Source organism: Lissotriton helveticus, chromosome 7, assembly GCF_964261635.1.
Source record: "Lissotriton helveticus chromosome 7, aLisHel1.1, whole genome shotgun sequence".
Lineage (NCBI taxonomy): Eukaryota > Metazoa > Chordata > Amphibia > Caudata > Salamandridae > Lissotriton > Lissotriton helveticus.
In genome coordinates, this window is record NC_136068.1 from 1,612,782,158 (window position 1) to 1,612,796,355 (window position 14,198).

Genomic DNA, 14,198 nt, shown 5'->3' on the forward strand with positions numbered 1-14,198 from the left:
TTAGATCTAGGTTATACGCCAGCTAGACACAAGGAGAGGGCAGTCGGGTCACTTTTCCCCAGGCCCTGCACTTTATGAGGACCCGCATTCCTGCTCCAAAATTTTAATTTAATATAGGGCAAAGCCAATATGCCTTGACATTGGAACTTATCGGCTTTGTCAATTCCTTTTGGTGATGCTGTGCATAGTTTGCGCTGTGGTAGATTTCAAAGAGGGGTTTGCCACTTCATTCGATATGAGCTGTACACAACTGTGATGGTTCCATATGGACCTGGGACCTGTTCACTCCCTCTCTGGAAAGCCTAGATGACAATACATATGTCATACACAGACACTCATGATGTTTTATAGATGTATAGGGACACATAGGAGCCTGCAATTCCTGTATAAATGCCTGCCTCCAATTTCCGTATTACATTCAAGTTGTGAGGTCTCTAATCTCCAGTAATAAGAAAATGATGTAGCTGCTCAACTGTAATAAATTGTTACATTTAAGTCTTGACATCCTAATGTTTACTGCCAGAGTCAGCAGCCAATGTGAATAGCAAGCCACAGAGCAGAGGAGTAAACAACCAAATCAAGCTTTCCATTCTTCTGATCTGTTTTTCTAAAATGGATATTGCTCGGTAAAAATGCTATACCTATGACAGCATTTTTATTCTTCGCATCCTATAGATTATTAAAGAGCGATAAAATCTCTCTGCCTGTTGCTATGAATTCTAATCTGACTTACATTACACTGATTCTGATATCTATTTTGCAACAAAGTACTTAAATACTAAATGCTTTTTGTTGTGTTTAATTCGTCACTACTGATTCACATAACATAAAATACTTTGTTTGCATCATTAATTAAAACCATTGTATACTTAAAACACAAATAAATAAGCAAGAAATCAGATTATCCGATTTTACAATAACATGGTTTCACATATAAAATTGACGAGAGGTTAGTTACAATTTTCCAAAATTACATCACTAGGGTATTGTGGTTCCGAGTCCCCAGCAAGGGAGAAAAGAGGGCAAGTTCTATGTGCAAAGATAGTAGGATTTCCATTACAGTTAAAGCCAACGATTGTGGATGCTTTTAGTTTATAGCTCGGTCGGATCATCTGCTGCAGTTTTGATAAAGACCTCATCCGCCCAAGGTCTCTTTTGAGTTTGTTTAATTTGGAGAATCCAAAGTGGACATGTTTCAAGTGTAAATGCTGCAATGTTAGGCTTCCACAAGCCATCCAGTGCAGCTAAAAAAACAACAGTTGCAGCAGCATTTAGTTTGTTGTGCAATCAGCCCTTGTGCTGCAATTTTGATCATGCAAAACCAAAGGGGATGATGGACGGAGTGTTGAACATTGCAAGCACTCACCCCCAGCCAACTGATCTGGGTTTAATCCATCATCCTTCTTTAGCTCACTCCGCCACCCCAGTACAGACATGGCCATATGCAAATCAGTCTGACCATGTGCCTCATGGGAACAGTCCAGCCCGAACTGCCAAGCCATGTCTTCCCTGGACCAGATACAAGCATCCTGGGACCGCATAACAAGACTGCCTGGTCTTAAGGCCACCTCTTGCCGCTTTCATGTAAAAAGTAAATGTAGTGCTTATATAGCGCATGTATCACCCCCAAAGGGGTCTCAAGGCACTGTACACATACCGCTGTGGAACCCTTCCTGGCCTTTCCCTGGGAGGTGCCCACTCCTGGGCACCCCCAAGGTGAAGCCAGGCATCCTAGCACTGTTGTGGAGATTAAGCAAGCTATTGCCCAGAGTTGCACCCATGCTTAGAATAGGCACCAAGGCGAGAATTATCAGGTCCTGGGAAATTGAGCCCAAGACCCACCAAGGTGGGAATTGAACCCTGGTCCAGGACAGACCCCTGCATCAGCGTCTGGCGCTCTAACCATTGAGCCACACTTCTCCACAATATTCCACTGACCTACACTTCCTGTATCTTTATCACTTTTGCAGGATCTTTTTCATGCCTACTATGTCCCTTTGTCAATGTATTCCTATATTTCTCTCCCACCTTCATTTTCTCTTTTCTGCCTTACTCTCACTTTTTTCTGTATCAAAGTTTGATGACGAAAAATGAGTCCCAATCTCCAAAAATGAGTGCCGGTGTCCACTAAAGATGGACAAGCCAAGCCACGGATCTAGTTTGGATCTAGGAGAAAATATCTGGCATGTAAATGGTACAATAAGCATAATGTAAAAATATGATAAAATCTATTTAAAATTCAAAGAACACAGAGAAGCATTTCACCTTAGTATATCATATGATATCACTGCATAGACAGGCATTTGTTATTTTTTTTAAACAGAAAATAGAAACAGTCTTGCCCACCACTCTACCAACAAAGTCATTAGCGAATTAAGTGCTGATTCAAATGTCATGTGTACCCTATTGTGGCCTATATTCTTAATATAGATGCGGAAAATGATAGTATAATACATGGGATTCTGTAATCCCTGGGTAAACAACAGTCAATAAAGTTATTACATACCAGTTCTGAGTCACAATATCTGCTGCCAGAGCTAGCAGACAAGGGGAAAGGTCACAGAGCATAATTGAAGCAGCTGCTTAAAGCAATGAAAGATAAGCTTGCTTTTCTTTCTTACGGTCTATTTTTAGTTTATGATGACACGCAGAGAGAACATGTTTAATTTTTGCACACCTGTGATAGCGAATATCTAAAATCTTTCTGAAGGTTTCTACACATTCCAAACTACTGCGCTTCTTTTCATCTGAATTGTATTGAACTGTTTCAAATATCTGTTTGCAACAAATATCTAACATGTTTTTGATGTTTTTAGTTTTGCACTAGAGTTTTTTTTTTATTCTTCATGTTTGCAAACATGCTCGCTCTTTCACATCAAAGAGCTATGCACCAAGGTTTTAAGAGGTTTGTGGGAAAGGTGATGGCATGACCATGTATTATATGGGATAAAGTACCCCCTGGCGTGCATGATAAGGATATTTGCAAATCACCTCGGACTCATTTCTCTATATGGTTGTGGAACTCCTGGGTGACTTCCAATATCTTTATAATTAGTGCTCCTGGTTTTATGGTATTTATTTTTTAACATTTCCATATCCATATTTATTTGTGTCCATCTTAATGGTATTTATCCATATTTCCTTTCTGTTCTGTTTTGAGAATAAACAGTCATAAAATGGTATATTTCCACTTTTATTTAACTGATAAACATGCATTCATACTTTGATATCTGTTGAGTTTTAGCAAATTAAGCAGCCAAATATACCAAAAACATTACACCCATTTGTAAATACAGCATTATATGCAAATATATGTTAACTAATGCCTGTATTTAAGAAAACCTCATCCTATTGTTTAACTCCCCGTGCTTTCTATCTGCTCTGCTGTTGGCCTCGAATTCATGAAGGACAGCATGGGGAGTCACTTACAAGAAGTACAATTTTCTGTATTTTTCTGTTTGTAAAAATAAATACTGACAGAAAACACATTGTTTTCTGTCTGCATTTATCTCTCAGAATCTGTAAAGATGGAAAACCGGGAGCGTTATTTATAATGCATGGCAGGGGGTACTTTATACCATATACAGATTAATTCACACACAAGGGGTTTTTGCACAGCCCTCCACATCCTGAACTTCTGTATTTGAAGGTACTCTTATATGACATAAAGAAAACAAGCATTTACAATGCAATGGTCTCGGCATCATTAAAGGTAGAGCTATTGGCATTGCTCATGACATTTTTTTTTCTTTAAATCATAAATAAATGGCATTGTCATTTACATTGTCAATACACACCACTCTGCACTCAACTGCACTCACCTGCACTGCACTCAACTGCACTCATCAGCACTGCACTGCACTCACCTGCACTGCACTCAACTGCACTCACCAGCACTGCACTGCACTCACCTGCACTGCACTCACCTGCACTCACCTGCACTGCACTGCACTCAACTGCACTCACCTGCACTGCACTGCACTCAACTGCACTCACCTGCACTGCACTCACCTGCACTGCACTGCACTCACCTGCACTGCACTCACCTGCACTGCACTGCACTGCACTCACCTGCACTGCACTCACCTGCACTCACCTGCACTGCACTCACCTGCACTGCACTCACCTGCACTGCACTCACCTGCACTCACTTGCACTGCACTGCACTCCACTGCACTCACCTGCACTCACCTGCACTCACCTGCACTGCACTCACTTGCACTGCACTGCACTCACCTGCACTGCACTCACCTGCACTGCACTCACCTGCACTGCACTCACCTGCACTGCACTGCACTCACCTGCACTGCACTCACCTGCACTGCACTCACCTGCACTGCACTCACCTGCACTGCACTCACCTGCACTGCACTGCACTCACCTGCACTGCACTCACCTGCACTGCACTCACCTGCACTGCACTCACCTGCACTGCACTCACCTGCACTGCACTCACCTGCACTGCACTGCACTCACCTGCACTGCACTCACCTGCACTCACCTGCACTCACCTGCACTGCACTGCACTCACCTGCACTGCACTGCACTCACCTGCACTGCACTGCACTCACCTGCACTGCACTGCACTCACCTGCACTGCACGCACTGCACTCACCTGCACTGCACTCACCTGCACTGCACTGCACTCACCTGCACTGCACTCACCTGCACTGCACTCACCTGCACTGCACTCACCTGACCTGCACTCACCTGACCTGCACTCACCTGCACTGCACTCACCTGCACTGCACTCACCTGCACTGCACTCACCTGCACTGCACTCACCTGCACTGCACTGCACTCACCTGCACTCCACTGCACTGCACTCACCTGCACTGCACTCACCTGCACTGCACTGCACTCACCTGCACTGCACTCACCTGCACTGCACTCACCTGCACTGCACTCACCTGCACTGCACTCACCGGCACTGCACTCACCTGCACTGCACTGCACTCACCTGCACTGCACTCACCTGCACTGCACTCACCTGCACTGCACTCACCTGCACTGCACTCACCTGCACTGCACTCACCTGCACTGCACTGCACTCACCTGCACTGCACTCACCTGCACTGCCCTCACCTGCACTGCACTCACCTGCACTGCACTCCACTGCACTCCACTGCACTCCACTGCACTGCACTCGCATGCACTGCACTGCACTCGCATGCACTCCACTGCACTCGCCTGCACTCCACTGCACTGCACTCACCTGCACTGCACTGCACTCACCTGCACTGCACTGCACACACCTGCACTGCACTCACCTGCACTGCACTCACCTGCACTGCACTCACCTGCACTGCACTGCACTCACCTGCACTCACCTGCACTGCACTGCACTCACCTGCACTGCACTGCACTCACCTGCACTGCACTCACCTGCACTGCACTGCACTCACCTGCACTGCACTGCACTCACCTGCACTGCACTGCATTCACCTGCACTGCACATACATGCACTGCACTCTGCACTCACTACTCTGCACTCACTACTCTGCACTCACTACTCTGCACTCACTACTCTGCACTCACTACTCTGCACTCTGCACTCACTACTCTGCACTCTGCACTCACTACTCTGCACTCTGCACTCACTACTCTGCACTCACTACTCTGCACTCTGCACTCACTACTCTGCACTCACTACTCTGCACTCACTACTCTGCACTCACTACTCTGCACTCACTACTCTGCACTCTGCACTCACTACTCACTAATCTGCACTCACTACTCTGCACTCACTACTCACTACTCTGCACTCACTACTCACTACTCTGCACTCACTACTCTGCACTCACTACTCTGCACTCCCTACTCTGCACTCACTACTCACTACTCTGCACTCACTACTCACTACTCTGCACTCACTACTCACTACTCTGCACTCACTACTCTGCACTCACTACTCTGCACTCACTACTCTGCACTCACTACTCTGCACTCACTACTCTGCACTCTGCACTCACTACTCTGCACTCTGCACTCACTACTCTGTACTCTGCACTCACTACTCTGCACTCACTACTCACTACTCTGCACTCACTACTCTGCACTCACTACTCTGCACTCACTACTCACTACTCTGCACTCACTACTCACTACTCTGCACTCACTACTCTGCACTCACTACTCACTACTCTGCACTCACTACTCACTACTCTGCACTCACTACTCTGCACTCACTACTCACTACTCTGCACTCACTACTCACTACTCTGCACTCACTACTCACTACTCTGCACTCACTACTCACTACTCACTACTCTGCACTCACTACTCTGCACTCACTACTCACTACTCTGCACTCACTACTCACTACTCTGCACTCACTACTCTGCACTCACTACTCACTACTCTGCACTCACTACTCTGCACTCTGCACTCACTACTCTGCACTCACTACTCACTAATCTGCACTCACTACTCTGCACTCACTACTCACTAATCTGCACTCACTACTCTGCACTCACTACTCTGCACTCACTACTCACTACTCTGCACTCACTACTCACTACTCTGCACTCACTACTCACTACTCTGCACTCACTACTCTGCACTCACTACTCTGCACTCACTACTCTGCACTCACTACTCACTACTCTGCACTCTGCAGTCACTACTCTGCACTCTGCACTCACTACTCTGCACTCACTACTCACTACTCACTACTCTGCACTCACTACTCTGCGCACTCACTACTCTGCGCACTCACTCCTCTGCACACACTCACTCTGCACTCACACTCTGCACTCACTACTCTGCACTCACTACTCTGCACTCACTACTCTGCACTCACTACTCTGCACACTCACTCTGCACTGTGCACACCACTGATATCATGGAATCTTCCACCACACTTTCTAAAACTCTATAGTCCGAAGCATAATAGGCACAGAACCAAAAGAAGGGTAGACATTGCTTAAAATAATCTTATTGTATTTATGAGAAGCAAAAGCGAGACTGTGAAATGTGCTGAATATCAGTTTGTTACGAATCAACAGAGTGGAGTTAGAGAACCAAGAAATAGTAATTTAGAATCCGGGTTAGAAGGAGTAGTAATCACAAGCTGAGGATCAACGGGCGCGAAACAGCGTGGTGGGCGCGCAGGAGACGCAGCGTGAGCGTGCACATCAGCTGAAGATCGCCGAGAAGACACTGAGCCTGCCTGCTGCCGTGACTGACCCGCTGCAGAGGGAAAGAGCCCGGTGAGTGGGGGTAGAGGGGGGGGGCGGCAGAGAGGGAGTGGGTAGAGATGGAGTGTGTGTGTGTGTGTGCGTGCGTGTGTCTGTCTGTCTGTGTGTGTCTGGTGTGTGCCTGCCTGCCTGCCTTTGTGTGTGCGCGTCCACAGACCCTGGTCGGCTCGTGCACCGCTCTGTACTCCCTTGCGAGCTTACTCGGCGACAATAGTTCTCGTTGCCGAGACCTAAAAAAGGAGGCTCCGAAGAAGAAAATAATTACCTAGAATTGATCCCAGGGTTTTGCAATGTGCAATTCGGCCTAGATGTGTATCTCTTTCTGTTGACCGTTTTATATCAAAGGTCACTGCTTTGTCTTGGGGCAGAAGCCACAGGAACGCTAGGCTTGTTTTGAGCTGGAGGGTCCAATAGGATCTCGAGCATAGCATAGCCAGGTATGTGTCTCCTGCTATCAGTGGCTTGCCCACCTATAACCAATACAGGCACAAACTGAGCAGTACCAGCTCGCACACTGCAGTAGATTATCATGCACTGATGTTACAGTCTATCCTGATATAAACACACTGTGCAGCTAAACACAGAGGGGAATATTACATGAGAATGGTGTAGCATAGTGCAGCAAGCAATTTTGCTGTGTCCAGCGGCATCATTTTCAAAACGCTGGGATGAGCCGAATTAGCAAGAATACGGCGTATCCCTATGCTCTGCGCCAGTGCTAAAGATATTGCCTAGTGCCAATGCAGGCATCCTTGCCTGCGTTGCAGGGATGATTGTGTTTGTGCAGGTGTTTTGTAATGGTGTTTTGCTCCTATGTGTGCTGCATAAGGCAGAAGAAAGAGCAAAAAAAGAGGAGAAATAAAAGTATTTCTCCTTGTTGCGCCACATTAATGCCTCCTTTTGAAAGGCGTTCGTTGTAGCACTGCCTCAGATTTACAGATCCTTGTAAATCTGGAACAGGGTCACAAAGCCATGGGTGTTGCTGGGAATGCCCACAGCATTGCACATCGCTTTGCTGCAGAAAACGGGTGCAGAGGGCCTATTTACAAGGCTGTGTTAAGCCACGCAAAGTGGTTTAGCGTGGCTTTGTAAATATGAACCTATGAGGAGCCCCTCAGGAGTGCCATAAAAGTGACACTCTGGCGGCACTAAGGGTTTGTAAATATGCCCCAGAATGTGCACACAAGCAGTGGAGCTCGTACTCACCGTGTACTGGGTCTGGCGTGGGCTTCTGTTGATGCCCCTCGTGTCACCTGGAACTGTCAGGCTTGTGAGTTTGCTGGTGTCATCCCTCTCTTCTTTTATAGCCCCTGAGGGCATAGGGGCACGAGCCTTGGGAATGGAATTGGCTACCTGCCACAGGTGACATGAAGCATTCCTTCCGCCGGTTATTGCCGGGGCTCTTTGCCAGTCGCCACTTTACAAATGTCACCTTTCCTTCTAATTGCCAATAAGGCTGGATGGAGTCTGAGCAAACAGCAGAAGGGCTGCGGATCGATCAGTGCCTGATAGGAAACCAATCAGTGAGATAGAGAGATAGAGAGATAGCAGCAGTGAAAGGACAGCATCCACCTGGCCCGCGACAGATGTACAGACACAGACAATCTAGCCCAGGTAGGGTGGCAATAAAGAGCGATGTGATAACGCCAGATGCAACAGAGGCTGTGGTTCAGCAGGTACAGTGGCACCTAGGCCCAAGAGGCCTGAAGGGCACACAGAGCCCTGAATATTGCTGCCTTTTATTATTCAAACAGCGGCCAGTGGGCCCATTTCCTCCCACTACGGCCAATGACTCACTAGCTAGGCTACTGGCTGTGACCTGACAAAAAAGGATTAACTCACAGTACACAGTGGGTTTAGGAACCAATACCCTGAAGCACAGGGCCACAGACTAAGACACTGAGATACTTGGGACCAGAGACTGTATAATATATAGGTACAAAAAAGATGTTAAAAAATTGTGTCATTTGCTTTTGCGTATTATGCAAAATTTCAGGAAAATTAAGGTATGTATAATTCTGTGGAATGCAAATCGGTATTTAAGGGCCACATGTACGTAGCTTTCTTCATTTCCCGAATGGCCCAATTCGCAGGTTTGCGACCTGAATTATTATTTTTTCTATGTAAAAAGCCGATTTTGCAATTCAATAACCTGTTACTGAATCACAAAATGGGTTAGTGATTCGGTATTAGCAAGGAGCTTGTTAAGGGCATCCCTTCCTACTAGCCACTCACAGTGGTATGCAAGAATGTTTTTCAACCAAAATGCTTTTGCAAAACATTTGCATTTTCCACAAACTTCAAATTGTTGGTAACCCATTGGCAAACATGAAGTAGTCCCCAGGGAACCCCTTCCCTTTTGTGAATGCATGCTAAAACTTTTTTATAAGACACAGCAGTGGTCCCATGGTCCACTGGCTACTCTTAAAAAATGAAAAGAAACTTTAAATTTTCGTTTTTTAAACACATCTTAAAGAAAAACATGCTGCATTTTTAAAAACAACGTTGCTTTATTTAAATGCAAACACAGACATGGTGGTATGCTGTTCCCAGCAGGTCACCTTCCCTGTGTTTTTAGCGATTCCCAATGGATTGCTAATTTCAACCTACCTCATCAATATTAATGAGGTAGTTCAATTGCGACCAATATTAGGAATCCCTAATTGTATCAAAGGCACATTAGTACATAGGTGTTTGCGACTACCTAATAGCAAAATGCAAAAATTCGCTATTAGGTAATCTCAAAATGGAAAGTGGCCAATGTGCTTTATTTTAGCGTTAAGTGCGTCCTTGTGTCAATTTATCCATTTCCTGGAAAAAAAGTAGCATGAAAAGATTGGCATGCTCAACAGTTGCCCGCGTTCTGGCCCTTCCTGTTATTCCTGCACGCTCTTGATGTGAAGAGGTGTGGTGAAGTGGCCAGGGCAGCTGACTTCAGCGGACAGGGTGCACGGTTTGATCTCCGGCAGCAGCTCAGCTCAGCACCATGTGACTCTGGGTAATAGCTCACTTACAGCCTGATTCATGAAGCGAAATTGCGCCCGCAATGGCTGCGAAAATGCAATTGCGGGTGCAAAACACGGAATCGGCATTCAAGTACAAAATAGCGAATTCGCAAACACAGAATAGCGATTTAAATAGCGATTACGCTATAATAGTCGCAGACTCCGGGTAGTCGAGCATTAGCGATACGGAAATAGCGACCAACCACGGAATCTGCGAAATGAATAGCGAAACGCAATATTGTCTCAATCGGCATTCATGAAAAATATACAATAGCGAAAAAGCGCAAATTCGCACGTTTGCGCGGCGCAATTTAAGGACAACTCAAAGCAGGTGGTAACCATAAAAGCCATGATTAAGTAAAATTTGAAAAACTGTTGGCCAATCACCAACAGGTCCAGGCCTGACCAATCACACATAAGGACATTCAGCAGCAGCATTAGGCGTTCCACAATGCCAGGGATGTACATGGTGGTGAGGCGGCGAAGGCTACAGCGAGCAGCACGGAGGAGACGCATGAGGCAGGAAAGGATTTACCGGCAGCGGGTCACCTTGCTGGGCCAAACCAGAGAACAGATTTATGCTAAATACAGGCTGAATGGGGAAATGATCACCTGGCTGATACAAGAACTCGACCCCATCATGCAGCACCCAACAAGGCGAAACAATTCTGTGCCCACACATGTGCAGGTATTGTGCAGCCTGCACCTCCTGGCCTCCGGCAGTTTCCAGGGCATAGTAGCCGCTGCTGGGGGGATATCCCAGCCCACCATGTCACGCTGCCTCCACACTTTTGTTGACGCCATGCTCAGCCAGCTCCACCGCCACATCACATTTCCCACGAGCCAACAGGAATTGGACCTGACAAAACTACAATTTTACAATGTCGCCCATTTTCCCCATGTCCTCGGCTGCATAGACTGTACCCACGTCGCCATCTGCCCACCAGCTGCCACGGAGTATATGTACCGCAACAGGAAGTCCTACCACTCCCTCAACATACAGATGGTCTGCAATGCCAAGACCATCATCACTGACATTGTGGCCCAGTACCCAGGGAGTACCCATGACTCCTTTATCTTCAGGCACAGCGGACTCCACACACGACTGCTCATGGGAGAGTTTGGGGAAGGACACCTACTTGGTAAGTACACTTTGTCGACAATGTCACATTGCTATGAAGTAACTGCGCTGCACAGGCAATCAACATCTGCTCCTCTCATTCAGGTGACAGTGGCTACGCCCTACGGGAATACCTCCTGACCCCTTACCTCAACCCTGCCACACCTCAGCAACGGCGCTACAATGTTGCGCACATCCGGACAAGGAACTGTATAGAAAGGACATTTGGCCTGCTCAAGAGCAGGTTCCGTATTCTGCACAAGACAGGTGGGGCGATGTATTACAGTCCTGCAGCGTGCTGCCGCATTGTGGCTGTCTGTGCAATGCTTCATAACATTGCAACCAAGCGCCGGATACCTGTTGACATCTCAGGCAGTGAATCTGAGGGGGACAACCGGCCACCAGCACATGCGCACCATGCACGCGGGGAGAACCCAGCTGAAGGCCACAGACGTCGCAACCACATCACAGCGAACAATTTCTAGCCCACCCTCTTCCCCCAACCCACATATCACAATTGCATGCAAAATGTAATGATTACACAAGGCTAATGTGTGCAGCAAAATAAATGTATTTGTTTCATTCACAAGAAAAAGGTTATGGTTTCAACTATTTACAAATTACAGTATTCCTGCATACTGCAGTGTGAAGAAGGTTCTTGGCAGGCTTAGCGTCAGCCTGTGGCAGTGTCCCTCAGACAGTGTCAAAGGCGCCTCCGGCGCGTAATGCCCAGGCGCCTGTGAGGCTCATCCTCATCCTGGGCAGCTGTACCAGGCGTTGCCCTGGTGCTGCGCCTAGGTGGCGGGACCTGCGTGGCAGATTGGCTGCTCACGCTGGAGGCACCCTCACTGGCATTGTCTCCCCCTACAGTGGCCGGTAGCACAGGTGTGTGAAGTGCCGTCACGGCGGTGGTTAGGTGCTCCAGGACCCTGGTTATGTCCTCGCAGCACTGGACCAGTTGGTGCTGCTGGGTGAGAGAGCGCCGCGACAACTGGGTGGTGGCATTTGCTGCCACATAATTCGACCTACTATAGGACGACAGCCGGCTCATTAGCTGGTGGTGGCGCCTGCTTGCTACACTGCGGTGCTTGATGAGCGCAGCAGTGTTCTCCTCCATGGCTGCAGTCATGCGGCACATGGCCGCCGTCATGCGGTCCATCCTGTCTCCAACTCCCGCCACATTGCGGCCAATTTTGTGCAGCTGGAGCTGGATGGCTCCTTGCTGCTGCGACTGGCGCTGGTGGATTCTGAGCATGCGCCGCTCGACGCTCATACAGGCATGGAGATGCCCATTGCCCCTCCTGCTGACCGGCCGCTGTGTTGCCGCTGTCGCAGGCCCAGATCTCGTTGCACGAGCTGCAGGTGGTGTCGCAGCAGGTGTTGCTGGTGCGGCAGGAACTGGAGGCACATTGGTGGGGTGCCTGGCTCTGGCTGCCGGTGGGCCGGCAGATGCAGGAGCAGGTACGGTGGGGGGCCTGGCCTTGGCTGCGGGTGGTGCGGCAGATCCAGATGCAGCTACGGTGGGGGGCCTGGGCTTGGCTGCCGGTGGGATGCTAGTTGCAGGGGCCACAACGGTGGGGGGCCTGGCTGCTGGTGTTGGTGCAGCGGCAGATGCAGGAGCAGGTATGGTGGGGGGCCTGGCTGCTGGTGTTGGTGCAGCGGCAGGGGCTGGTGCCTGGGTTTCGGGTTGTGAGTCCTCCTCCTGGGCCTCCTCATCAATCTGCAGCCTCTCGCTGTCACTGCTATCTGCGCCACCTGTGAGGGTAAGTGGATACTCATTAGTTGCATGTGACTGTCAGACGTGCAGATGTTACATGCATGCTGGGTGACATTCCCTGGATGGCTGTGGATTTGCGTACTTTGGAACCTTTCTGGCTGCATTGTGGTACTACTACATTGTGGACAGACTACATCTCCCACAATGCTTCAGGGCATTTCCTGATGCACAACATAGGCATGACTAAGGGCCAATGAGTGAGCCTATTTGGTCAGGGACGGTCATAGGGGACAGGGTCGCAGTCGCATGCCACTTACCTTGGGTGTCTTGGGTGGGGCGGGAGGAGTCCAGAGGGGTCACGCCAACGCATGCCTCCCTCTCCAAGGTGTTCTCAACCTGGTCCTCCAGGGGTGTGTTGGGTGGGACTGTCGGTCCGCCACCTCCAGTGCCCGATGCCTCACCAAGGCGCTCCGCCACCCTCTCCTTGGCACGACCTCGGAGGTCATACCAGCGCTTCTTTAGCTCCTCCAATGACCTATCGGCCACACCCACCGAGTTTACGCTGGAGGCTATTCCCAGCCAGATCCTCCGCTTGTCCTGCTCTGGGACCTTCCTGGAGTTGACGCCGAACAGCCTGTCATGGTTGGCCACCACCCCTTCAATTAGGTTCTCGAGCTCCTGCTCTGAGAACTTGAGCTTGCGCTTTCGTCCTGCGCTGTTGCTGGGGCCAGGGACAGGTTCCTCAGACATGGCGGTCGCTATTTCAGGCGTTTCTGGAGTCGCTATCGCTGGTTAGGCGTCTGCTTTCCGACGTGCTCACTCGTAGGATAGCGTCACTGTGGTGTTTGGGGGTGGGAACTGCCTGCTTCCTGGATGTGATGTCATCACGGTGCTCGGAATGCGTCTTCCCGTTTTCCCGATCGCGCGAGAATGCGAGTCGCAATCCCGATCGCACGGGAATGCGAGTCGCAATCCCGATCGCACGGGAATGCGAGTCGCAATCCCGATCGCACGGGATTGCGAGTCGCAATCCCGATCGCAGGTAGCCGGGAATAGCGATTTTTCTGCGTTTTTAGTTGGTCGCTAACGGCTTTAGCGCCCGCGTGCGAGTCGCTATTTTTTCCCCGAAAAGTACATGAATGCCGTTTTGCTTTTCC

At 48.9% G+C, this 14,198-nt stretch overlaps 1 protein-coding gene across 1 annotated transcript in view; it reads right to left on the reverse strand.

Moving 5' to 3' along the window:
• Positions 1-8,471, reverse strand: part of LOC144767572 (uncharacterized) — an 82,290-nt gene extending 73,819 nt beyond the window's left edge. Inside the window, exon 1 of the mRNA XM_078650992.1 lies at positions 8,406-8,471. The gene's annotated coding sequence lies outside the window, so the exon portion shown is untranslated. The remainder of the gene's footprint in view (positions 1-8,405) is intronic.
• Between the last annotated feature and the right edge of the window lie 5,727 nt (positions 8,472-14,198).